Source organism: Balaenoptera borealis (genome assembly GCF_965194805.1).
Source record: "Balaenoptera borealis genome assembly, chromosome: 3".
In the NCBI taxonomy this organism is placed as follows: Eukaryota; Metazoa; Chordata; class Mammalia; order Artiodactyla; family Balaenopteridae; genus Balaenoptera; species Balaenoptera borealis.
The window spans coordinates 134,620,397-134,647,066 of record NC_138866.1 but is presented as its reverse complement, the minus strand read 5'-3'; the positions used below and the strand labels follow the sequence as shown (position 1 = coordinate 134,647,066).

Below are 26,670 nucleotides of genomic sequence, written 5' to 3'. Positions count from 1 at the left end.
ACCTAATTAAGTGAAAATAAAGAAAAAGAGTTTTTTAGAATGATTTCAATCTATTCAGAAAGTGTTTTAAGACAAAACCTTCAAAAAGGAGAACCAATATACTTTCCCCTTCAACTATTTTCTGTTGCAAAAATCTTATAAAAGATAACTTTCTATGTATATTTCTAATAGCATTTTTAATTAGCATTCTTATTTACTTTATCTTTTTTGTTTATACTTAGAGGTTTTGTTTTATTTTTGTTCAAAACGGATTTTTTTTTCGCTGCTTGAAAAAACATATATGTTTACTTAGTTTCGTAATATTAGAAAACTGTTTCAATAAATTAGAGATTTCCTTGGTTAAAGTACTGAAATCATGGGAAATGATGCAGACCAAGCCATAAAAGAAGAAATGAAGTCCAAATTTAGATTTTGAGAAATTGAAATTAAGATAGAGAAATATACTTTATTTTATTGTGTAGGAATCTGATTTATTTGCCTCCACGGATTATGTTATAGTTCTGAAAATGCATTTTAAATTTCCCCTATATTTTTCTGCCTTAACTATTCCTTTTTAGACAGTAATTGATTGATTGTTACTGCAAAAAAAAAAATTCTGCTACTTTTATTAGAAAAGTACTTATTTTTTAGCAATTAATTGTTTGAAATGAAAAGTAAAAGTGTAGTATAATTAGAGCTACGATTCCTCTGTTGCTTGATTTTCCCACCATTTTATTTGAGTGGCTCACTTCAGTGTTTATGAAGCTTTTGATCTTGCTTTTGTTGATCACGTCAGTTAAACTACATGGTTACATCTTTAGCCAAACCCCTTAGCGCAGCTGTGTTTTAATCAATTGTAAGTTATTTTATATCATTTAGCTTTTATGGTATATCTTATCACTTACGTGCCATATAAACTGCTTAGTAGACTCTTCCCTGGTTATGTATCATAATGCATTTTGAATCGTAATTTTGTAAATTAGGGGATCTTGGTTTGGGTAAGCTTCATAAAGAGACTTTGTAACGGGCTTTCCTTGAAATAGAAGGTATCCCTGGTGTTTAGTTTACAATGACATCTTATTTTAAAAACCTCTGTGTCTTATCAAAAGCTCCACTGCCTTAAGTCAAACAAAAAAATAGAGTTGACTTTAATAGTGTCAACAAAGAGATATTGAAGCTAGTTTCATTATAGAAGGCAATCACCTCCTTAACCCTAACTACTCTGCTCTTTCATTGCAGCAGTTGTTGTTCTTGGCCCCCGGAAGTTGAGGGTACTTCGCACAGCCTAAAGTTTACTTCCTTAGAGAATATGAAGAATATAGTGTGATTTAATCCTCACAGAATTTTCAGACTACCTCAGTCTTCATCTCTGTTGTGGTCAGCAGTCAAAGTGTAAGAGAGTAAATCCCAAACATTTTTTAGCACTCTCCTATATTATAGTTTGCTTTAGTATGAAGCAAATTGCCATCAATTGCCATTTTGATGTTTTATTTTTTTAATTGAATTTCTTAGATATAAATGAACATGAACCTTACCAATAGCTCTTTTTGAAGTTCTGAATTATATAAATACAAGACACATTATGTAAATACAAGACAGAAAACATTGGATTATAAGGAATTTAATTTGTTGTGGTAGGATAAAATAATAAGGCTTAATTCACCTTTCTTGTATGTTAATGTCTTACTGAGTTAATCTTCATTATAAGACAGTAGTGGTTACCCTTGTAAGATGGTCTTTATTCCACATGTAAAGGTGATGCAACTACATCCTCACTAGTAGTGCATACATACCTGAGTTCTTTTTATCAGTTGTGGTGATGGCTTTATGCTAATGCAGCTACCAAGATTGTTGTGAACCAAACTAAATTAACAGGGTAAGAGTAATGACAAATACTTGTATAAAGCTTCCTATGGGCCACTTTTTAAGTGCTTTACAAATATCTTATTTAAGGATATTTTTAGAATATCATTTTAAGTATTTTTTCCTTTTACGTATAGTTTCCTTTCAAACAGTTGTAGTAATTGGAAGCAAACTTGTTGATGTGTATTTGTTCATTTGACAAAAATATTTGAGGGATTTCTGTGTGCCAGGGACTCTGCAAAGTGATATTATTTAGAGATTTCTAATTCAAGCCACGAGACTTTTTTTTTTTCTCCTACCTACAGTTATGTAAAACATTGAGATACACTTTTACCAATGGAAGATTTTATATTAAACCTCTAACAAATTGGTTCCGAACTCTTGGGCCATCTCATGATGTACTCATTCGCTGAGTACATCAGCAATAAATGGAGGCATGAACAACTATAAGTGATCTACTTTAGAGTGTTTCCTTAATGCAATATGACCAACAGTGAAACTAACTGAAAATTTCACGAACAACTTTCATAAGGCCTCTAACCTGAATTCACCCATTTCCTGTTGCATATATGTTAGTCTTTAAAATTAGCAGGATTTTGCTTTCCCCCAGAACTAAAATACTCTTTGACAGAACCTTGAATATATTAAAATGGAGTCTTCTGTAGATGTATCAGTATTTCTATTCTACTGGATCCTACACACAGGCCCTTTTGGGATGTACTGTGGAGAGAAGAGGGATGGGTGCCCTGTACTGTTAACCACATCTGCATAGTCCATGGCATAAGGATGCACATGTTTTTGCCTGTGGAATTAGATCTAATATGTTTTCTGGGAGCACTATAGAATAAATATAATACAGTAAAAGTAAAAGTAGCTGGTATTTGAATATTGTGATAATAAACAGAGGAATACATGATGCTCACATTTATCCACAGGTATTTTTAACACATCTACAGAGTGGTGTTTTCTGTCTTTGCTTTTCCTTGTTTCATATTATTTATATTTTAAAACTAGTCTCTTAAAATTTTAATAAGTTTTAACATTTTAATCATAGTTGATAAGAATTTTTTCTGTATAGCTTTTTTTTTTTAATCAACAGCATTTACATATTTTAAATTGCATTTAGGTATTTTAAATTAAGGTCTGCAATGTCTTGGATGTATATATCTCCTGTGTTGAGAAAGCTAAGTACATGAAAATGGAAATTTACACATTGGTAAATTAGGAGATTGTCATTGGGGTAAACTTTGTAAGAGACTTCATAACTGGATTTCTTTGAAAGGGGAGTATCACTGCTGCAGTTAAAATGACATTTTATTTGAAAATGTTTGTGTACTGCTTTTCAGGAATATATTCGTTTCATTGTATCTTTTTATATTGGTAAGCATTGACACAAAGAAAGGTGGCAGATTTTTGTTTGGTCCTACAAAAGGTAGTAATTTAATTGAAATGTACAAAGAAAATGTTATAACCCCCAAATCTTCTTTTCAGTAAATTGATTTTAAAACTTGTGAACTGTATTATGCAATTTTATAAGAACATTAGATATGTCCTGGAGTATTAGAAACTAGAAATGAAAATCACCAATCTAATTAGTTGCCATTATTCATTCACTTTGAATTTATACTGAATAAAAGCCTAGAACCAATACAAGGGTTCTGCATCAAAATAAAAATTATGCTAAAGACATGAAGTGAGGATGTTAGCAGCCGCTACACAATATATGCCTGAGATTACTTTTGTATTTACTTTTCTTTCACTTTGCAATAATATTTGAAATATTAAATATTTCTGCTCATAATATATTTAAAATAGCATTATATATTTAAAATAGTGACTTGGTGGCATTGGACATTCAGTAAATAGCTTGTGTGGTGATTCAGATCATTGTGCTGTCATTTAAGGATGTAAATACAGGGGCCATGGCCAGTTATCTCTCTTACTAATATCTTGTGAACTGTTCCCAAATAGAGGTATTTTCTTCACCACAGGAATACTACAGTACTTAAATTATTATTATTTTTTCACTTGCATTATCTCATTTGATCTTCATATCCAAGTTAAGCTTTTTCAGAAGCAGAAATTGAGACTAGGGTTAAATGACTTGCCCAGAGTCATGTAGCAATTTAGTGGGAAAACTGGGATTAGAACCTAGGTCTTTAACATTATCCCCTCCCTTTGTTCCCCAGTTTACTGAATCCATTGGAGCTCTGGGACATTTCACCATAAATAGATAAGATTTTATACATATACCAGTAATGTATAACATATAGCAAACATGAATAAGTTTTCCTCAATAATGAACAGAAAATTAACGAAGTAATTGCAACAAGAATAATATACAACATTTATCAAGTACTTATTATGATCTGATACTCTTCCCAGGGCTTTTATTTATATTATCTTATTATATTATTGAATCCTTCTAATTATCCCCATTTTGTAGTTGAGGAAATTGAGGCACAGTGGTAAATGAAGTAAGATGATAATTTGCGTTCTAAAGGAAGAGAAAATCTGCTTTTTTGAGTCTTAATAGTTCTTCCCTGCTTTCAAATTACAAAGGAATTTGGAAATAATATCTCAAAGGAAGATAGGGAATCAATATAAGATGCATCTATCAATTACTAAATAAAAACAGCTGGTAGTAAAAGTGATCATGCCAGGAGTACATTATTTAAAATCAGTAGTTCTCAAAGTGTGGTGCCTTGACCAGCAGCATCAGGATCACCAGAGAACTTGTTAGAAATCTAAGTTCTTGGGCCCCACCTCAGACCTACAGAATCAGAAACTTCTGAGATGAGGCCTAAGCAATCTTGTATTAACTTGAAGTAACTTGTCCCAAGTGCAGTGAGACTAAAAGCTTCAAGTTAACATGCAATCTCTTGGCAGTGGTTATCCAGCTTTTAAAATATTTTTATCCCTAAGACTATCCTCTGAAATAATTTCAAGCAGTGAGCAAGCACAAATTGTAACTTTTAAGACCTTCTAAAGAACAATTCAAAGTAGTATGCTGATTTGGTGTGAATTGCAAACTAGGGAACACATTTTTAATGGGTGACCTTTCGTTCAATTCTATATGGTTATACGTGCTTCTTTGAGTCTATTTAGTGGGTCTGGTGGGGATGGGTGGGGAGATGGACTCCAGTTCCTCAGCTGAGCAAAAAAGAAAGATAAATGACTTTTGTCTCCTGAGATCATCTAGTTACAGAATTTGGAGGCATGATTATGTTTAGGTTTTCTGACAGTATTATTATGTCCTCAGAGAGCCTTTTTGAGCCAATCAGTTTTTTTCTCCCCATGTTACAGATGAGGAATGGAACAGACAGGGAGTGTTTAAGAGGCTTGCCTAATGTTTTACAGGGCTGCAGTGGAGCGGCAGGGAAAGGGAAAAAATAATGAAACATCTGAAGACAAGACAAAGCTTTCCTCCACCTCCAGCCCCCTGCCCTGCTCTTTTATTCCTAACAGAGCCTGAAGCAGCAGGATGGTGATTCACAGGGTGAGGCACGCAATCCTCATGGCCCTCCTCCTCTTCCCACGTGTCCTACACCATCACCTCACACAGCAATCACCATAGCTCTTACAATTTCAGTTTTACTCTTTTCATTTTGCTATGTATTTGAATATTATTATTTATCATACAATTATTGGTTTTCATTTATGTGCTTTTTATAAGGAACTATGCATCTCTGCGTGTGATTTTTATTTTCTTGAGGTCAGGTTTTTCTCCATCAGAGATTGATGTTGCTGATATATAAACAGGAGTTCATTGGGAGAGTGGTCAGAGAAAACTTCCTCTAGAGGTGACACCATCACCTGAGTCCTTTAAAGGATAGGGTTGGAGAGAGAAAAAGGGTTAGAAGAAAGGTGTTGTAGGTCAGGGGGGACAGCTTATGTGGAAAGTAGGAAATGAGGTATAGCATACTTATTTTATGGAATTAAAATCAGCTATGAATAGCTGTAGTGTAGTGTGAAGAGTGGAGAGTGGAAACAGCTAAAACCTGAGAAGTAAACCAGATTCTGAAGAGACGTATAATACCCTTGACTTTCTCCTGAAGGTTTGGGTGCCTATTGAAAGAGCCTAATAGAATAGCTGCCTGCGGTTTTACTGACTCTCTTGCACTTCCCAAGCTGTAAATTCTGTTAGAATTGCATTGTAATTTTTTTGAAAGGGGCTGAAGAGTAGTGAAGAGAAAAGGGTAAAAGTATTGAATGTAATGCATTATTTCTTCATTTTTTAATTTATTGAACTGATATCATGTATGAGGCATTGTACTGGACACTGGGAATATGGTGGTGACTGGCCATATTTCTTCTGTTTTTCTAACAGGATTATGTGTGGCTATTTTATTATCTTACTTCAGAAGTCCCTTTGTTGGATACACTTCAGTATGGATTCAAGGCACTTAGAATCTGAAGATTTTGATGTTTACCACCAAATATTAACCATTCAGCATATAAATATTGTATTACTATTAGAGCTAGAAGCTCATTTAGAGCAAAAGCTGTAGAGTACTCACCGTATTTAACAATGTTATGGGTATGCCTGAAAAGTGAGATATATCTATAGTCTAAGTTGTATTTCAGTTCTCTTATATAAAGGTAGCTAAGGCAGACATGGAGTATACATGCAGTATGCATATACATGCAGTGTACATATAGAAAAAAATAAACCAATATTCACATCATACACAAAATTTCTGTGGAATAGAGAGTTTGCATAGGGGAGTAATAAAGGTAAGGAAGAAACAGATTGGGTATAGTTGATGGAATGCCTTGAATACCAGGCTGTGACATTTGCTATTTGTCCTATAGGCATTGGGCAGCCGTTAGAAGTGTTTAAAAGTTTAGGAAGTCAAATAGTTGTTGTAAGAATACTCATCTGGCAGCAGATAATTAACATTTTAAAAGAAGTTTATACTTTTAAAAATAGACTGTTACCTCACCTCTTAATTATGGTAGCTTTTTAGTAATGTTGAGATTTGTATGATGAAGAATGCTATTCCACTTGGTTTGAATGGGGAAGAGGGATTAAAGTGGGGATTTAGGCTGTGTTCTAAAGTGTGTAATGTATTCACACATGACACTTTTTCTTAATTGAGCTATAAAAATTTTGAGTACATCATTTGTAGAAAAGGAAATGTTTAGAATTTGACCGTAATGTGAATATGGTCGAATATTATTTTATAAATAATCTGTACAATGTGATCTCCTTTAATACAGCAATTTAAAGTATTTTTACTTAAAATCACTTCATTATTATTTATCATGCAAAAATGACAGAATGACCAAAATTATTGTGAAAAGGAGTTTGTGTTATGAAAAGATTTGGAAACCTTGATCTAGTTCTGTACTTTATTTAATTGATAAGGAAGCTGGGGTCCAAACAAAGTAAAGAACTTGTCCAAGATCATACCAGTACATAATGACAAAACCAAGACTTAAATAATGTTCTCTTGAAAGTCTTGGGTCTATCTCAGCGGTCCCCAACCTTTTTGGCACCAGGGACCAGTTTTGTGGAAGATAGTTTTTCCACGGAGGCAGGTGTGGGGGATGGCTCAGGCGGTAATGCGAGCAATAGGGAGCAGCAGATGAAGGAAGCTTCACTCTCTTGCCTGCTGCTTACCTCCTGCTGTGCAGCCTGGTTCCTAACAGGCCATGGACTGGGTTGGGGAACGCTGGATCTCTTTGAAATACTGTAGATCCTTTAAGGCAAAGACTTTGAGAAAGAGCATTAGTATTCTTCCTGGTGGATTCCCACAGATCCAGCACATGGCTTAATAGTGACCTATAAAACTGAGCTAAAAGCAGTGTTACTCACTTCAGTGTTAATTCATTTATGATATTATTAAAAATCCATCAAATGTTACCCAAAGCTAATAAGGACAAAATCATAAAGTATCTTTAAGTGGAAATAAAGCTCAAGAATGAACAGGATGTGATTGTCTTCGCTCTGTAACACTGGAGACGATGCCTTTATTTCAGTATCTCCCCATCTTCCACATCTCCTCCCAGTATATATAACTTCCAACTTTTAGACAAGTAAACAGACTTTAAAAGAAAAAAGTACAAGTGCTTCTGGTGTAGTGCAGTTTATGCATTCCTGAAAATTTTTACAGACTGCAAAACCTATGCAACTTTGTGTTCTGAGCACCAACATAAACTAAAACTAATTAGTAATTGAGAAGATAGTTTGAACTGCTCAGTGAGGCACCTTAGCGTAGCTAGTGACTACAAGAGTTGGTATGATAAATTCACCAAATTAATTACTTGAATAGAAATGCTGGCAACACTTTAATTAGGATGGAGATAGTGGGTTTTAGGACAGTACAGATGGCAACGTAGCAATGAGCCATGGGGGGAGGGGGGGGTTAGCATTAAAGTGGGCATGGGAACCTGCAACAAGGCTGGGAGTACTCCTCTGAAGCCCTCGTTTAAAATTTTCTTATAATACAGATAAATGTTCCTGCTGTCAGGAGGACATTCTCCTTTCCTCCTGAAGGTTGTGATGCTGTTCCCTCTTTCCTGGCTCCCCTTTCCTAGGAAAAATCACCAATGAACCAAAATGACTTCTTTATTATACTGACATCATTCTCTGTTTATCAGTTTCATATGAGCTAATTTGCATTCCAAAACATGTTTTATAGTAGAGCAGACTACTGTTTAATCATAGAAGGGTTTTTTCTTCCCTTCCTTCCTTCCTTCCTTCCTTCCTTCCTTCCTCCCTCCCTCCCTCCTTCCCTCCCTCCCTTCTGAGATAGTGTTTGTCAGCTTATGTTCATCTGAATAAACGGCTGCTATGTAAAAGAAAATTATTCAGAGATGGGAAGTTGTATTATCTTTCTAGTTTCCTTTGCAATATAAAGAAAGTTTTCATAGATTCTATTGGCTTTTGTTTCATATAGTTCTGTTCATTGTAATCTTTTTTTTTTTAACATCTTTATTGTAGTATAATTGCTTTACAATGTTGTGTTAGTTTCTGCTGTATAACAAGGTGAACCAACTGTATGCATACGTATATCCCCTCCCTGTTGCGTCTCCCTCCCACCCTCCTTATCCCACCCCTCTAAGTGGTCCCAAAGCACCGAGCTGATCTCCCTGTGCTATGCAGCTGCGTCCCGCTAGCTATCTATTTTACATTTGGTAGTGTATATATATCAGTGTTACTCTCTCACTTTGTCCCAGCTTACCCTTCCCCCTCTCCGTGTCCTCAAGTCCATTCTCTACATCTATGTCTTTATTCCTCTCCTGCCCCTAGATTCATCAGAACCATTTTTTTTTAGATTCCATATATCTGTGTTAGCATACAGTGTTTGTTTTTCTCTTTCTGACTTACTCTATATGACAGACTCTAGGTCCATCCACCTCACTACAAATAACTCAATTTCATTTCTTTTTATGGCTGAGTAATATTCCTTGTAAAGATGTGCCACATCTTCTTTATCCATTCATCTGTCAATGGACAGTTAGGTTGCTTCCATGTCCTGGCTGTTGTAAATAGTGCTGCAGTGAACATTGTGGTACATGACTCTTTTTGAATTACAGTTTTCTCAGGGTATATTCCCAGTTGGTAATCTTAATATACCTGGATATAGGACTCAATAGGTACAAATTCCGATGTGATGATTATTCATAATGATAGTAATAAACATTTCCAAAGTTTTTAGTAAGCTGCATGAAGTACTTTCACACTACTTGGTATTTTTATAAATCATTGCCTCAGGTATCTTTCATTATGTGAAATTGAATGCTCAGTGAGGCAACTTTGTGTTGCTAGTGGCTACCACAGTGGGTATTATAGACATACCTGAGATTAACATTAACATTTTTTGTTCTTTTTATTGAGATATAATTCACAGACCATAAAATTCACCATTTTAAATTACACAGTGATTTTTAGAACATTCACAAGTTTGTACAACCATGAACGCTAATTCCAGAATATTTTCATCAATCCACAAAGAAACTTGGTATCCATTAGCATTCATTTCCCAGTTCCCCTACCCACCCCCCCACCATGGTGGCAGCCACTAATCTACTTTTTGTATCTATGGATTTGCCTGTTCTGAATATTTCGTATAAATGGAGTTATATAATATGTGGTCTTTTGTAACTGGTTTCTTTGATTTAGCATAATGCTTTCAAGGTTCATCCATATTGTGGCATGTATTAGTACTTCATTCCATGGTTAAATAATATTTCATTGTATAGATATACCACATTTTGCTTATCCATTCATCAGTTAGGAACATTGGGTTGTTTCACTTCTTGACTGTTGTGAAAATGTTACTGTGAAACTTGTGTACAAGTTTTTGTATGGACATATTTTCATTTCTCTTGGGTATCTCACCATGAGTGGAATTTGCTAGTAGCTCTTTGTTTCTTTTGGGGGAAGTTGATGGTGGAACTCTGGAAAATGTGGAATTCTTTTCAACATTTAACTTTAAAAAAAACAAACAAAATCATCAAAAAACAACTTTACGGATGTCATTAAAAAACACTTGGCTCATCTTTTCCTAAAATTGTTGACTTTTTAAATTTCAGTAACGTTGGGCCAGATTATCTGGACCAATTCTTCAACTGAAGACAACTAAAAACGCTTGATGAGTTGTACAAAAACTTTGTTTTAGCATCAAAGAACTGTTAAGGAATATGCCAGGCCAAAATCTAAGAAAATGTTAGAACCTAAAAGGTAAAGAAGTGTTTAAAGCTCTCGCTACCCTGAATCATTTGCCCATCTGGATAAAACAGTTAAAAAACTAAGCTTCAGGTTTTGGTAGATTCAGAGGCAAGAGGACAGTTATTACTTCTAGGTTTCTGAGGCTAATAGATTGCTTCCCACATCAAGCTGGGACCTCAGGAAGAGGGAAGCTCACTGCCTTTTCCCTACTTGCAAAGGACTGCCAGGAGAATTCTTTTGTGCTGACCAGATAGGGCAAAGAGGAGAAAAAGAAAAGAAAGAAAGAGAACCTATTTCTGAGAGGTTGTAAAATAAGTACCAGCATTGTGCAGAATCACAAGCCAAAGGAATATAACACAAGAAGTCTGAGAAAAGTAGTGCCCCAGTTACCTCGATAAAGCAAATATATATCCTTTTTGAATAAATGCACCTTATTGTAGGCATCAAAAATCTTCAAATAACCTTTCAAGGCCATTGAGCATCTATCATACAGAGATGACCAAGCATAAAAGAAAACAAGGCACAATAAGCAAAATGCAGCAAGAAATAGCAGAAACTGATACCTAAATATTTCAGATACTGCTATTATTATACATAGATTATAAGCAATTTCACTTACTATGTTTTAATTTTTTAAAAGCTTGCAAATGTCTGTATGAAACAAGAAATTATAAAACAAGTGGTATAGCAGACTTGAAAAGAATGAAATACTTCTGGAAATGAAAAAAATATAATGGCCAAAATTAAAATCTTAGTAGACATATTGCAAATATATTTGACCTAGCTGAAGAGGAAATTTGTGAACTGAAAGAAGAAATTATCTATAATGCAACACAAAGAGATGAAAAGGTGGAAAATACCAAGAGGTTGAGAGAAAAGGAGGATTGTTTAGAAATTCTAGCCTAAATTTAACTGGCATTCCTGGAGGGAAGAGAATGGGGCAGAGGCAATATTTGAAAAGATAATGACAGCATTTTCCAGGATTAATGACAGTCTATAGTCCTCAGATTTAAGAAGCCCATCAAATCCCAGGCAGAGTTAAAAACGCTTTTAATCTCTACATAGACATATTACAATGAAACTGCAGAAAACAAATGACAGAGAAAATTTTAAACACATTATCTTCAAAGGAGTGCTAACTGATTCTAAACAACAGCAAATGAAATCTGTAGTCAGTGAAATGATATCCTAAATGTGCTGGGAAAAAAGGAGTTGGAATCCAAGTTAGAATTCTATGTCCAGAGAAAAATATCTTCAGAAATGAGGGCAAGACACCAGTGTATCAGCTTTGCAACTAAAGCACCTCAGAATTTTGAAGAAAGGGTCAAAACCAAGTCAAGTCAGACTGCTGTGGTAAGAAAGCAGTCCTCATGCAAAGATCATATGACCTCTACAAGCTTCATGTGGACAGTGACCCATGTCTGGTGTTTTTTTTTTTAACCTCTTTATTGGAGTATAATTGCTTTACAATGCTGTGTTAGTTTTTGCTGTATAACAAAGTGAATCAGCTATATGTATGCATATATCCCCATATCTCCTCCCTCTTGCGCCTCCCGCCTACTCTCCCTATCCCACCCCTCTAGGTGGTCACAAAGCATGGAGCTGACATCCCTGTGCCATGCAGCTGCTTCCCATAGCTATCTGTTTTACATTTGGTAGTATATATATGTCAGTGCTACTCTCTCACTTCATCCCAGCTTACCCTTACCCCTCCACGTGTCCTCAAGTCCATTCTCTACGTCTGTGTCTTTATTCCTCTCCTGCCCCTAGATTCATCAGAACCATTTTTTTTAGATTCCATATATATGTGTTAGCATACGGTATTTGTTTTTCTCTTTCTGACTTCACTCTGTATAAGAGACTCTGGGTCCATTCACCTCACTACAAATAACTCAATTTCGTTTCATTTTATGGCTGAGTAATATTCCATTGTATATATGTGCCACATCTTCTTTATCCATTCATCTGTCATTGGACACTTAGGTGGGTACCATGTCCTGGCTATTGTAAATAGTGCTACAGTGAACATTGTGGTACATGTCTCTTTTTGAATTATGGTTTTCTCAGGGTATATGCCCAGTAGTGGTATTGCTGGGTAATATAGTAGTTCTACTTTTAGTTTTTTAAGGAACCTCCATACTGTTCTCCATAGTGGCTGTATCAACTTACATTCACACCATCAGTGTAAGAGGGTTCCCTTTTCTCCACACCCTCTCCAGCCTTTATTGTTCATAGATTTTTTGGTGATGGCCATTCTGACTGGTGTGAGGTGATACCTCATTGTGGTTTTGATTTTCATTTCTCTAATGATTAGTGATGTTGACCATCCTTTTCATGTGTTTGGCAATCTGTATATCTTCTTTGGAGAAACGTCTATTTATGTCTTCTGCCCATTTTTGGATTGGGTTGGGTTTTTTTTTTTGATATTGAGCTGCATGAGCTGCTTGTATATTTTGGAGATTAATCCTTTGTCAGTTGCTTCGTTTGCAAATATTTGCTCCCATTCTGAGGTTGTCATTTCGTCTTGTTTATGGTTTCCTTTGCTGTGCAAAAGCTTTTAAGTTTCTTTAGGTCCCATTTGTTTGTTTTTATTTCCATTTCTCTAGGAGGTGGGTCAAAAAGGATCTTGCTGTGATTTATGTCATAGAGTGCTCTACCTATGTTTTCCTCTAAGAGTTTTATAGTGTCTGGCCTTACATTAGGTCTTTAATCCATTTTGAGTTTGTTTTTGTGTATTAGGAAGTGTTCTAATTTCATTCTTTTACAAGTAGCTATCCAGTTTTCTCAGCACCACTTATTGAAGAGGCTGTCTTTTCTCCATTGCATATTCTTGCCTCCTTTATCAAAGATAAGATGACCATATGTGCATGGGTTTATCTCTGGGCTTTCTATCCTGTTCCATTGATCTATATTTCTGTTTTTGTGCCAGTACCATATTGTCTTGATTACTATAATAGCTTTGTAGTATAGTCTGAAGTCCGGGAGCCTGATTCCTCCAGCTCCATTTTTCTTTCTGAAGATTGCTTTGACTATTCACGGTCTTTTTGTGTTTCCATACAGATTGTGAAATTTTTTGTTCTAGTTCTGAGAAAAATGCCATTGGTGGTTTGATAGGGATTGCACTGAATCTGTAGATTGCTTTGGGTAGTATAGTCATTTTCACACTGTTGATTCTTCCAATCCAAGAACATGGTATCTCTCTCCATCTGTTTGTATCATCATTAATTTCTTTCATCAGTGTCTTATAGTTTTCTGCATACAGGCCTTTTGTCTCCTTAGGTAGGTTTATTCCTAGGTATTTTATTCTTTTTGTTGCACTGGTAAATGGGAGTGTTTCCTTAGTTTGTCTTTCAGATTTTTCATCATTAGTGTATAGGAATGCAAGAGATTTCTGTGCATTAATTTTGTATCCTGCTACTTTACCAAATTCATTGATTAGCTCTAGTAGTTTTCTGGTAGCATCTTTAGGATTCTGTATGTATAGTATCATGTCATCTGCAAACAGTGACAGCTTTACTTCTTCTTTTCCGATTTGGATTCCTTTTATTTCTTTTTCTTCTCTGATTGCTGTGGCGAAAACTTCCAAAACTATGTTGAATAATAGTGGTGAGAGTGGGCAACCTTGTCTTGTTCCTGATCTTAGAAGAAATGGTTTCAGTTTTTCACCATTGAGAACGATGTTGGCTGTGGGTTTGTCATATATGGCCTTTATTATGTTGAGGTAGGTTCCCTCTATGCCTACTTTCTGGAGAGTTTTTATCATAAATGGGTGTTGAATTTTGTGGAAAGCTTTTCCTGCATCTACTGAGATTATCATATGGTTTTTCCTTCAATTTGTTAATATGGTGTATCACACTGATTTGTGTATATCGAAGAATCCTTGCATTCCTGGGATAAACCCGACTTGATCATGGTGTATGGTCCTTTTAATGTGCTGTTGGATTCTGTCTGCTAGTATTTTGTTGCGTATTATTGCATCTATGGTCATCAGTGATATTGGCCTGTAGTTTTCTTTTTTTGTGACATCTTTGTTTTTGGTATCAGGGTGATGGTGCCTCGTAGAATGAGTTTGGGAACGTTCCTCCCTCTGTCCTATTTTGGAAGAGTTTGAGAAGGATAGGTGTTAGCTCTTCTCTAAATGTTTGATAGCTCTTCTCTAAATGTTTGATAGAATTCACCTGTGCCGCCATCTGGTCCTGGCCTTTTGTTTGTTGGAAGATTTTTAATCACACTTTCAATTTCAGTGCTTGTGATTGGTCTGTTCATATTTTCTGTTTCTTCCTGTTTCAGTCTTGGAAGGTTGTGCTTTTCTAAGAATTTGTCCATTTCTTCCAGGTTCTCCATTTTATTGGCGTATAGTTGCTTGTAGTAATCTCTCATGATCCTTTGTATTTCTACAGTGTCAGTTGTTACTTCTCCTTTTTCATTTCTATTTCTATTGATTTGAGTCTTCTCCCTTTTTTTCTTGATGAGTCTGGCTAATAGTTTATCAATTTTGTTTATCTTCTCAAATAACCAGCTTTTAGTTTTATGGATCTTTGCTATTGTTTCCTTCATTTCTTTTTCATTTATTTCTGATCTGATCTTTATGATTTCTTTCCTTCTCCTAACTTTGGGGGTTTTTTGTTCTTCTTTCTCTAATTACTTTAGGTGTAAGGTTAGGTTGTTTATTTGAGATTTTTCTTGTTTCTTGAGGTAGGATTGTATTGCTGTAAACTTCCCTCTTAGAACCGCTTTCGCTGCATCCCATAGGTTTTGGGTCATAGTGTTTTCATCGTCATTTGTTTGTAGATATTTTTTGATTTCCTCTTTGATTTCTTCAGTGATCTCTTGGTTATTTAGTAGCATATTGTTTAACCTCCATGTGTTTGTATTTTTTACAGTTTTTTTTCCTGTAATTGATATCTAGTCTCATAGCGTTGTGGTCAGAAAAGATGCTTGATACGATTTCAATTTTCTTAAATTTACCGAGGCTTGATTTGTGACCCAAGATATGATCTATGCTGGAGAATGTTCCATGAGCACTTGTGAAGAAATTGTATTCTGTTATTTTTGGATGGAATGTCCTATAAATATCAATTAAGTCCATCTTGTCTAATGTGTCATTTAAAGCTTGTGTTTCCTTATTTATTTTCTGTTTGGTTGATCTGTCCATTGGTGAAAGTCAGGTGTTAAAGTCCCCTAGTATTATTGTTTTACTGTCGATTTCCCCTTTTATGGCTGTTAGCATTTGCCTTCTGTATTGAGGTGCTCCTATGTTGGGTGCATAACTATTTACCATTGCTATATCTTCTTCTTGGATTGATCCCTTGATCATTATGTAGTGTCCTTCTTTGTCTCTTGTAATAGTCTTTATTTTAAAGTCTATTTTGTCTAATATGAGAATTGCTACTCCAGCTTTCTTTTGATTTCCATTTGCATGGAATTTCTTTTTCCATCCCCTCACTTTCAGTCTGTATGTGTCCCTAGGTCTGAAGTGGGTCTCTTGTAGACAGCATATATATGGGTCTTGTTTTTGTATCCATTCAGCCAGTCTATGTCTTTTGGTTGGAGCATTTAATCCATTTACATTTAAGGTAATTATCGATATATATGTTCCTATTACCATTTTCTTAATTGTTTTGGGTTTGTTATTGTAGGTCTTTTCCTTCTCTTGTGTTTCCTGCCTAGAGAAGTTCCTTTAGCATTTGTTGTAAAGGTGGTTTGGTGGTGCTGAATTCTCTTAACTTTTTGCTTGTCTGTAAAGGTTTTAATTTCTCCATCGAATCTGAAAGAGATGCTTGCTAGGTAGAGTAATCTTGGTTGTAGCTTTTTCCCTTTCATCACTTTAAGTATATCATGCCACTGCCTTCTGGCTTGCAGAGTTTCTGCTGAAAGATCAGCTGTTAACCTTATGGGAATTCCCTTGTATGTTATTTGTTGCTTTTCCCTTGCTGGTTTTAATATATTTTCTTTGTATTTAATTTTTGATAGTTTGATTAATATGTGTCTTGGCGTGTTTCTCCTTGGATTTATCCTGATGGGATTCTCTGCCCTTCCTGGACTTGATTTCCTATTTGCTTTCCCATGTTAGGGAAGTTTTCAACTATAATCTCTTCAAATATTTTCTCAGACCCTTTCTTTTTCTCTTGTTCTTCTGGGACCCCTATAAATCGAATATTGGTGCATTTAATGTGGTCCCAGAGGTCTCAGACTGTCCTCAATTCTTTTCATTCTTTTTTCTTTATTCTGCTCTGCAGTAGTAGTTTCCACTATTTTATCTTCCAGGTCACTTATCTATTCTTCTGCCTCAGATATTCTGCTGTTGATTCCTTCTAGAGAATTTTTAATTTCATTTTTTATGCTGTTCATCATTGTGCTCTTTAGTTCTTCTAGGTCGTTGTTAAATGTTTCTTGTATTTTCTTCATTCTATTTCCAAGAGATTGGATCATCTTTACTATCATTATTCTGAATTCTTTTTCATGTAGACTGCCTGTTTCCTCTTCATTTGTTTGGTCTGGTGGGTGTTTACCTTGCTCCTTCATGTGCTGCATATTTCTCTGTCTTCTCTCTTTGTTTAACTTACTTTGTTTGGGGTCTCCTTTTCACAGGCTGCAGGTTCATAGTTCCCGTTGTTTTTGGTGTCTGCCTCCAGTGGTGAGGTTGGTTCAGTGGCTTGTGAAGGCTTCCTGGTGGAGGGGACTGGTGCCTGTGTTCTGGTGGGTGGGGCTGGATCTTGTCTTTCTGGTGGGCAGGGCTGCATCCGGTGGTGTGTTTCAGGGTGTCTGTGAAGTTAGTATGATTTTACGCAGCCTCTCTGCTAATGGGTAGTGTTGTGTTCCTGTCTTGCTAGTTGTTTGGCATGGGGCGCCCAGTACTGGATCTTGCTCGCCATTGGGTGGAGCTGGGTCTTAGTGTTGAGACGGAGATCTCTGGGAGAGCTCTCAGCGATTGATATTATGTGTGGCTGGGAGGTGTCTGGTGGTCCAGTGTCCTGGATTTGGCTCTCCCATCTTAGAGGTTCAGGCCTGACACTCAGCCAGAGCACTAGGACCCTGTTAGCTACACGCCTCAGAAGAAAAGGAAGAAGAAAAAGGAAAGAAAAAGTAAAATTTTTAAAAATATAGAAAAAATAAAAATAATAAAATAAAAAAATAAATTTTAAAACATTAAAAAAAAGAAGAGAGCAACTAAACCAGTAAACAAATCCACCAATGATAACAAGCGCTAAAAACTAAACTACGATAAACATAAAAATCAGAAACAAATCAGCCGCGGACCACAAACCCCAAGTCTACAGTTGCTCCCAAAGTCCACCGCCTCAATTTTGGGAACATTCGTTGTCTGTTCAGGTATTCCACAGATGTAGGCTTCATCAAGTTGATTGTGGGGATTTAATCCGCTGCTCCTGAGGCTGCTCGGAGAAATTTCCCTTTCTCTTCTTTGTTTGCACAGCTCCCAGGGTTCAGCTTTGGTTTTGGCCCTGCCTCTGCATGTAGGTTGCCCTCAGGCGTCTCTTCCCCGCCCAGACAGGAGGGGTTAAAACAGCGGCTGATTAGGCTTCTCTTGCTCTCTCAGGCTGGGGAGAGGGAGGGGTACAGTAGTTATAATTGGAATGCGGGGCAATCCTGCGGCAGCGTTAGAAGCCAACATGCCATTGCAACAGCCTGGGGCGCGCCATGTATTCTCCGAGGGACGTTGTCCCTGGATCTCGGGACCCTGGCAGTGGCGGGCTGCACAGGCTCACGGGGGGTGGGGGTGGGTGTGGGTAATGACCTGTGCTTGCACACTGGATTCTTGGTGGCAGTGGCAGCAGCATTAGCATTTCATGCCCATCTCTGTGGTCTGAGCTGATAGCCGCAGCTCGCGTCCATCTCTGGAGCTCACTTAGGTGGTGCTCTGCCTTTTCTGGGCACACGGGGAAGGAATCTTCTCTCCTCGTGCATCCTGAAACAATGGTCTCTTGCCTCTTCAGCAGGTCCAGACTTTTTCCCTGACTCCCTCCTGACTAGTTGTGGCACACTAGCCCCCTTCAGGCTGTCTTCACACAGCCAACCCGAGTCCAATCCCTGGGGTCTGACCTCAGAAGCCCCAGCCTCAGCTCCCAGCCTCCACCCGCCCCAGCAGGTGAGCAGACACGCATCTCAGGCTGGTGAGTGCTGGTCGGCACAGATCCTTTGTGCGGGAATCTCTCCACTTTGCCCTCTGTACCCCTGTTGCTGTGCTCTCCTCCGTGGCTCCTAAGCTTCCCCCCTGCCCACCCCCTGTCTCTACCAGTGAAGAGGCTTCCTAGTGTGTGGAAACTTTTCCTCCTTCACAGCTCCCTCCCAGAGGTGCAGGTCTTTTCCCTATTCTTTTGTCTCTGCTTTTTCTTTTTTCTTTTGCCCTACCCAGGTACGTGGGGATTTTTTTTGCCCTTTGGGAAGTCTGAGGTCTTCTGCCAGTATTCAGGAGGTGTTCTGTAGGAGTTGTTCCACATGTAGATGTATTTTTAATGTATTTGTGGGGAGGAAGGTATCTCCACATCTTACTCCTCTTCCATCTTGAAGGTCCCACTCTGATTCCCGTGTCTGTTTTATCAGTGAATATCAGAACCTAGTAGAGTGCTGTCAGTAATTTTTGTTGGATTAAAGGGGAAAAAAAAGGATAAAGGTAAATGAAGTCATTTGTATAGTTTAAGTGCGCACACACACACACACACACGCACACACACACATGGATAGTGAAGAACCAAGAGCCAGGGCTTTGAAGATATACTTTCCTGACTTCACAGTACACCAAGAGCCAACTCTGTCAAAGTGTTCATTTATATGTGGAGTTCTGCAACAGAGTTACATTATTCCTGTGGGTAAAATGAGACTGTTGGGCTGTATCTAGCTCCCTGAAGACAAGGGCCCCAAAACTGTTTGTTTTGGATGGTGTTGGGGAGAAGTATCATTACCACTTGCTGACACCTTTGCCATCAAACTTGGGTATATAGTGGGTAAGACCTTAAAATACAAAGAAACCATAGCTTGAACATCACACACTTCTAACTGAGATAGATATGGATAAGGTCATAGAAGAACTGGGGAAGGAGTCTGAAAGCAGTGCCTACAACCACATGCACAAGAAATGTGCTCTTTCCAGTGGTTGAAGTGGTTCCTGATCACAGTCCTCTATGCAGCCTCCCTTTTGTTTGTTGACTGATTAATGCAGTCTGAACTAACACAGTGTAGTGGAAAGAGCACTAGACTGGACATCAGAAGACTTTTATTCTAGTCCCAGTACTGCCACTTAATAGCTGTGTGATGTGGTGGGGTTGGGGGGTGAGAACTTGGGTCTCTCCTAAATTTAATCTTCTCTATAAAGGTAGGAGGTGAACTAGATGATCACAAAGGTAACATTTAGTTTTCTATTCAACAGCTATTTTAAAATAATTTTTTGAGCACATATAATCTCAAGATTCCGTTGTGCCTCAAAATTTTGACTCAGTGGACAAATTTCGAGAAAAATATAGTTTAACAAAATGGAATCACGAAAGATATAGAAAATCTGAGTAGTCTTATTGTCAAGTTTACCACAGAGAAACTCCAAATCCAGATGGCTTTGTTAAGAAGTACTAGCAGAATTTTAAAGAAGAAATAACGCCAATATTTCACAAACTCTTCCAGAGAATAGAAAAAGAGGGAACTCTCTTTATGTGAAGCTAGTCTAATCTTTATAGCAAAACAACAAGGAGAGTTCTAAAAAGAAGAATCAGAAGTCAGTCTCACTGAATGTAAGTGCAAAACTCCTAAACATAATATTAGTTGACTTTTTTGAGTTCACAAATTTTTTTTTATCAGAGACATTTTTATTTTCACATTGAGTCATTTTCTTCATTGCTTGGGCACACATCTAGACTATCAGCCTGCCTTGCATTGGAGTGGTCATGTGACTGAGTTGGCCAATGGAACGTTAATAGAAGTGATTCATGCTACTTCCAGGCCTGATCTGTAAAATACCTTCCACATGATCATCATACTCTCTCTTCTCTGTTTGTCAGCCAGCTGCAGAGAATCCAGATGGGAACTCTTGAGATCTCATGTGGAACCAAAAGATAAATGACTGGGCTCTGAATAGTTTCACTTAAGGCTCTCTGAGATAAGAAACATCCTCATTAGCCTTTGTGTGAATAAGAAACTTTCATTGTGTTAGGCCACAGAGACTTGTGTTTGTTAAAGCATCTAACATCACTTATGCTAACTCATACAGAAATTAAATCCAGCAATATATAAAAGTCATACACATTATGACTAAGTTGGATTTATCCCAGGAATGCAGGGTTGACTTAACAGAGTATCCTAATATCATGGACTGGAAGTCTCAATATTGTATATGTCAGTGCTACGTGAATAATCCATATAGAGTCAAGTAAATGCCAGTGAAAATTCCAAGGAATTAATTTTTTTAATAATTCAAAAACTGATTCTGAACTATATAGGGAAACTCAAGGGGAAAAGACACTCTGAAGAACAGCACGATGAGAAGCTTTGCATTACAATATATTGCGACTAATTTTATAGCTACAGTAATGAAGATACTGTGGCATTGGCACGAATGCCAAACATATCAATGAAGTAATAGCTCAGAAACCATGCACATACATAGATAATTGTGGTATCACAAATCAAAGGGGGAAAGAACAAACTCTTGAAGCAGTGTTGCTGGGACAGTTGGATACAGATATATGGGAAAACTGTGAAAGTGAACCTACCTCATATCTTACACAAAATCTACCTCCAGGAAGATTATACACCTAAATGTGAAAGGCAAAATTATAACACTTTTAGAATATAATATAGGAGAATATCTTCATGATTTTGAGGTAGGGGAGGATTTCTTATACAAGACATAAACATTACTACCATAAAGGATAACTGTAAGGGGACAAAAGTATAAATTTGGTTTTATTAAAGTTAAGAACCTGTTTTCATCCAAAGACAAGTGTTAAACATGCCACAGAATAGGGAAGGATTTTTACAATACGTAAAATTAACAAAGGATTTATGTTGATTACAAATAAAAGAATGACTCTAAAGTAATATGAAAAAGACAACTCAGTAGAAAAATTGGCAAAGTACTAGAACACTTGGCACTTCACAAAAGAGAAAATCTGAATGAACAATAGTTATGAAATAAGGGATTGCAAGTTAAATCCTCATTGCAGGTAGAAGTATACATTGATACAACTACTTTAAAAAAGAGTTTTGCATTATCTAGTTACAAACTAACGATTCTGCTCCTAAGAATGTACCCTAGAGAAATGTGTGCAGATATGCAGTAGACTATGCAGAAATGTGCGTTTCGCCATTTTCATGATAGCCAAAATATTGAAGCAACTCCAATGTCTATCTGTAATAGAATGGATAAAGTTTTTTTCCCATATAATACAATATTTAATAAAAATGTATAAACTGTAACTATATGCAACCCTATGGATATAATAAACATAAAGTGTAATGAAGGAGGCCAGACAAAATAATACATTGCATATATTACATTCACATGATATTTAAAAATAAGCAAAGCTAAATTATAGTTTTAGGGATATGTATATGGTAAACCTATAGAGAAAGTACAGATAGTTGACATCACAGATTTAGGATGGTATTACCTATAGAAGAGAGAGGGGAGGGTTATGTGATTGAGGGAGATATATAGGGTTCTGGTTTATTTTTTGACCTGATTAGAATTACTGTTGTTCACTTTATAATTGTTGAATTTTATATAAATTTTGATGCACCTTTCTTTATGTATGTCCAGTTTTAAAAATTAAATGTTTTTGTGTGTTTTTAAAGTGTCTAGGAAGAATAAGAAGTATCTTTCAAAATTGGAAAGTTATTAAAAATGTGGAAAAGGAGAACTTTTCGTTAAAAAAAGTTCTGAAGTCCAGTTTAAGTTCCTTGGAACTGAAGACATATTATTCCTTTATTTTACAAGCACTCATTTATTCCTTATAAGCTAGAGCAGACAAATTATCCATTCAGCCGGTGTTTATGGAGCTGCTTAGCTGCTTCACAGAAATGAGATAGGTGGGTGGTGATACTGTAGATTGGTTCAGTTGATGAGGTCATCGTGCATTTTAAAACTATGCGTATATACCTTTTGAGTACTTTCAATTCCCTAGTTTCACTTCTAAGTGCTATGATTATTATTAGTTTGGAATGGAATTTGACAGTTGTCATTATAAAATTGAGCATATGTTAAAGTATATTTCAGTTCTTGATTGATGTTAAAAATGCAGTCTGACACGGGCCCCGGTAAACACTCAGGCAGTATAGACTCCTGAATCCAAAATTCAGTATCATATCTCAAGATTCTAGAAAATGCCAGTCCTCTGGGATTTTTATCAGTTCTTATTTCAGATTCCACGTGATCTAAATATTTATTTAAACATATTTACAATGAAAAATACCCTGAATACTAGATTTCTTCACTCTGTAAACAAACACCAAAGAGTATAGTGTGTGTATATGTATTAGTGCATATATATTTATTGATATATATATATATATATATACACACACGTGTGTGTATATATAATTTCCATGGAGAATAAATGTGTCTAAAATTTTAAATGTTATTTTTTGCTGATGACAGAATATAAGCTGAAAGAAATCTATTTAAAATTAGCTGCCTCTGCCTAATTTATAATCCATATTGAAATATGTTTGTTTTTTAAGTTTATTGTGTAAAAAAAAAACAGGAAAAAAAACCTGGCTATACTTAGAAAAAAGTCTAAACAGCATTGTTCTTGCCTTCTCAAGTTTCTTTTCCCTATCTCCTTTCTACTTTTCCCTTATTCTTTCTATCTCCAGTTTCACCAACAGATTTAGTAATGTAGACTAGAAAATGAGAGGCAAATGTTCAGGGCCTGCTAAGCAGTGTTTTTATATATACCCAGAATTCCAGAATTCTAAAAGTGTTTCCTTGAACTTGAAAGATAAGGTTGCTAAAACTTTATAAGTAGAACAGTAGAACACATGACTTTAAAGATCGTTGTTTGAGTCAGTTTTCTCCAGGTTAGGGATCTTTTCTGGACACTAGGTTGTGGAGGCATTAGCCAGACTTGTTTGAGGACTTAGATGATTTAGACAGATAAGGAGACTTAACTCATGACTCAAAGAATTGTGACAGTTTTTTTTTTTATCAAGGTTCTTTGATTATAAGGAATAGAAATTCAGTTAAAGTAGCTCAAACCAAAGGGGGACTTATTGAAAGAATACAGGCAGATTGCACCCAAGGCAGGAAGCAATACCTGCCTCCTTAAGGCCTGAAATCAGGAACTCCATCTCAAGATCTACATGGTCCCTCATCTCTGCCACCATGGCTAGTTTGCAAGATGACTCTCTGGAAGGCACAACTGATGGTCTTCATGTAAAAATTGATGTTCTGGGTTCTTATCCAATTACCCATTTTTGTAACCAGAACATAATTCCCAAATTTAAAAAAACTTCAATTATGATACTGTCTTACTGATACTTTCTCAGTAGGAGAGGAGATTTGGTGAGCTGTGGACACTTATCTCAGTGCTAACATAAGTTTTTATTTTTTTAAACTCGGTTGATCTCTGTAGATGACATGGAGTTTCCCTTAATTAAGAAAAGTAAGGCTTTTGGTTTTTAGATTTCCAGGTTTATACTTCAGCCTTCTGTGTTCAAAATAAGATCCAGAATCAGAATCTTTGGCTGTTAGTTGATTATAGCTAACTGTACACTCAAAATAAGAAGTCTTCTTGCACTACCAATTCTAATCTTTCCTATCCAAAAGCCCACTGGAGAATATCCCAGCAGCTTTCAGAGTATAGGCTATTGTAAGTTAAACTTATATATGAAATTATACATATGAAATTGTATTTTTGTAGTTCAGAAGCAGTCAACTATCAACGATTTCTGTGGATCAACCTAGTTCAAACTAATGTTTCTGGATTGCCTTATTATTTACGTATATTATAACAAATCCATAATTTTATGTTTTAGAGGACACCTGAAATAACGTCAGAGATCATCCTGATCTCTCCTTTGCTATGTTTTTTTTTATTGTGCAAGTATTAATAAATACATACTTCATGTGTGTGTAGCACCTTGTTTGTCTAGACTCTGAAAATGTAAAGCAATCTAGACTTCAGTCTTTGATTTGAAAGTTCATAGATTAGTTGAAGAATACAGAAAATATACGGAAGATAAGTAAATACAGTGTTGCATGTATTACATGAATGTTCTATAGAGTAGGTGCTCTTAAAATTTCAGCATAGGAAGCAGTGGGGGAAGAAAGTTTCATGGAAAGATGGAGTTCAAACTAGGCCATAGTGAGCTATAAAATAGTCATACAAATAAGAGAGAAGACAGGGTTTCAAACAAGTGGGGTGACATCAGTGAAGGGATTTTTATGCCTGTTAGGAGGACAATAATTTTGACCACTCTGTTTGGGTCAGAGGTTTCAGGAAGCATAAAAATGGGGAAGGAAAAAAAAAAAGTAAGAGCTAGGCTGTTAGGTGACTTGCAGTTAGGCTAAGGAATTTTGATTTTGTACTCTACATCTGTTATTTCAGGAGGGATATAAGATGTATAAAACTACTAGGGTTCAGGGAGAAAATAAGAGAAATTATATTTCATCCTAAGATATGGCATGTTAATATTTGAAAAGACTGACAGTCATTCATGCATATAATTTTTTCATTGTATGCATATATTGGGGGCTGTGCATGAAATATGTTTACAGATGGGGTGGATAATCTAGAAGGTTTAGAGGCTACTGCTTTTAGATCACAGAGAGCCATCAAAGATTTAAAACAAGGGTGACAAGTACAAAGTGGTATTGAGGAGAAATGAATCTGTAACAAATTTTTTTTTTTTTAATAGAGAGAAAGTCTTTTATTTATTTATTTATATTTATGGCTGTGTTGGGTCTTTGTTTCTGTGCAAGGGCTTTCTCTAGTAGTGGCAAGTGGGGGCCACTCTTCATCGCGGTGCGCGGGCCTCTCACTATCGCGGCCTCTCTTGTTGCGGAGCACAGGCTCCAGACGCGCAGGCTCAGTAATTGTGGCTCACAGGCCTAGTTGCTCCGCAGCATGTGGGATCTTCCCAGACCAGGGCTCGAACCCGTGTCCCCTGCATTGGCAGGCAGATTCTCAACCACTGCGCCACCAGGGAAGCCCGAATCTGTAACAATTTAAGGGACAAATTAGAAGAGAGAGAAAAACGAAGGAGGATATATAGTCAGTGGAAATGGAAATAATAATCTACAAAATTTGGAATTCCATGTTAATGTGGGGAGAGAACAAAGAGTGAACAGCAAGATTGCTTGCTGTGTGGACTAGAATAGCTAAGTCCAAAGAGGGGATCTATTTAATAAAAGATAATGAGTTCCATCTTGGTTAAATTGAAATAGAGATATTAGCCAAATATCCAAATGGAAATGTGCAGTAGTCATTTGGGACTGTAGGTCTTCAAAGTTTCAGATTAGATTTGGAAGAAGGTATAAAATCATTACTCTCATGCAACTATAAAGTGAAAATATGTCAGATATTTTAATTAACTAACTAATGAGTGAACTAGTAAGATGTCACAGCCAGTTCAAAGAAGAACTCAGAATACCACACATCAGTAAAGAATGCTGAAATGAATTTTTTGGGTTGGCCAAAAAATTTGTTCCGGTTTTTCTGGAAGATGTGATGGAAAAACCCGAACGAACTTTTTGGCCAACCCAATACATGGGGAAGCAAAAATTGGTCAGTATCCACAATGTGATAATCAGTGGCATTCCACAGAAAACAATTTCTATGAACAGGAATTATTTGCAGTTACTGTGAGTTTTCTGATAGTTTTAAACTGAAATCCATCTCCACAGAGTTGTAAAATAACCTAGTCAAAGAATAAAGATGGATGTAACCTAAATGGAAGTTCTAGCCAGGATACCCACTAAATTTCAGTTTTTTAATGTTTTTCCTTAAGTTGGTATGGAAATCTTAAATTTAAGAGCCTTTCTACCTATGAGGTCTTTAATCAGTAGGTAGAAGTCTTTAAGTTACTCTTCATTTGGGTAAAACTGATTTAATTAATACCAAAACCAAAAAGAAAACATCCTCTTACTTGTAAGTTTAATTTGGGTGTATCCAGCTCAGAAAGTTTAGATGTCATGTAGG

At 36.4% G+C, this 26,670-nt stretch overlaps 1 protein-coding gene and 1 long non-coding RNA gene across 10 annotated transcripts in view; one reads left to right on the top strand and one right to left on the bottom strand.

Moving 5' to 3' along the window:
• Positions 1-26,670, top strand: part of MEF2A (myocyte enhancer factor 2A) — a 164,896-nt gene that overhangs the window by 88,476 nt on the left and 49,750 nt on the right. The gene's annotated exons all lie outside the window — the stretch shown is intronic.
• LOC309625553 overlaps positions 1,887-26,670 on the bottom strand; it is a 31,318-nt gene continuing 6,534 nt past the window's right edge. Inside the window, exon 2 of the long non-coding RNA XR_014242592.1 lies at positions 1,887-25,687. This is a non-coding gene — a long non-coding RNA (uncharacterized lncRNA). The remainder of the gene's footprint in view (positions 25,688-26,670) is intronic.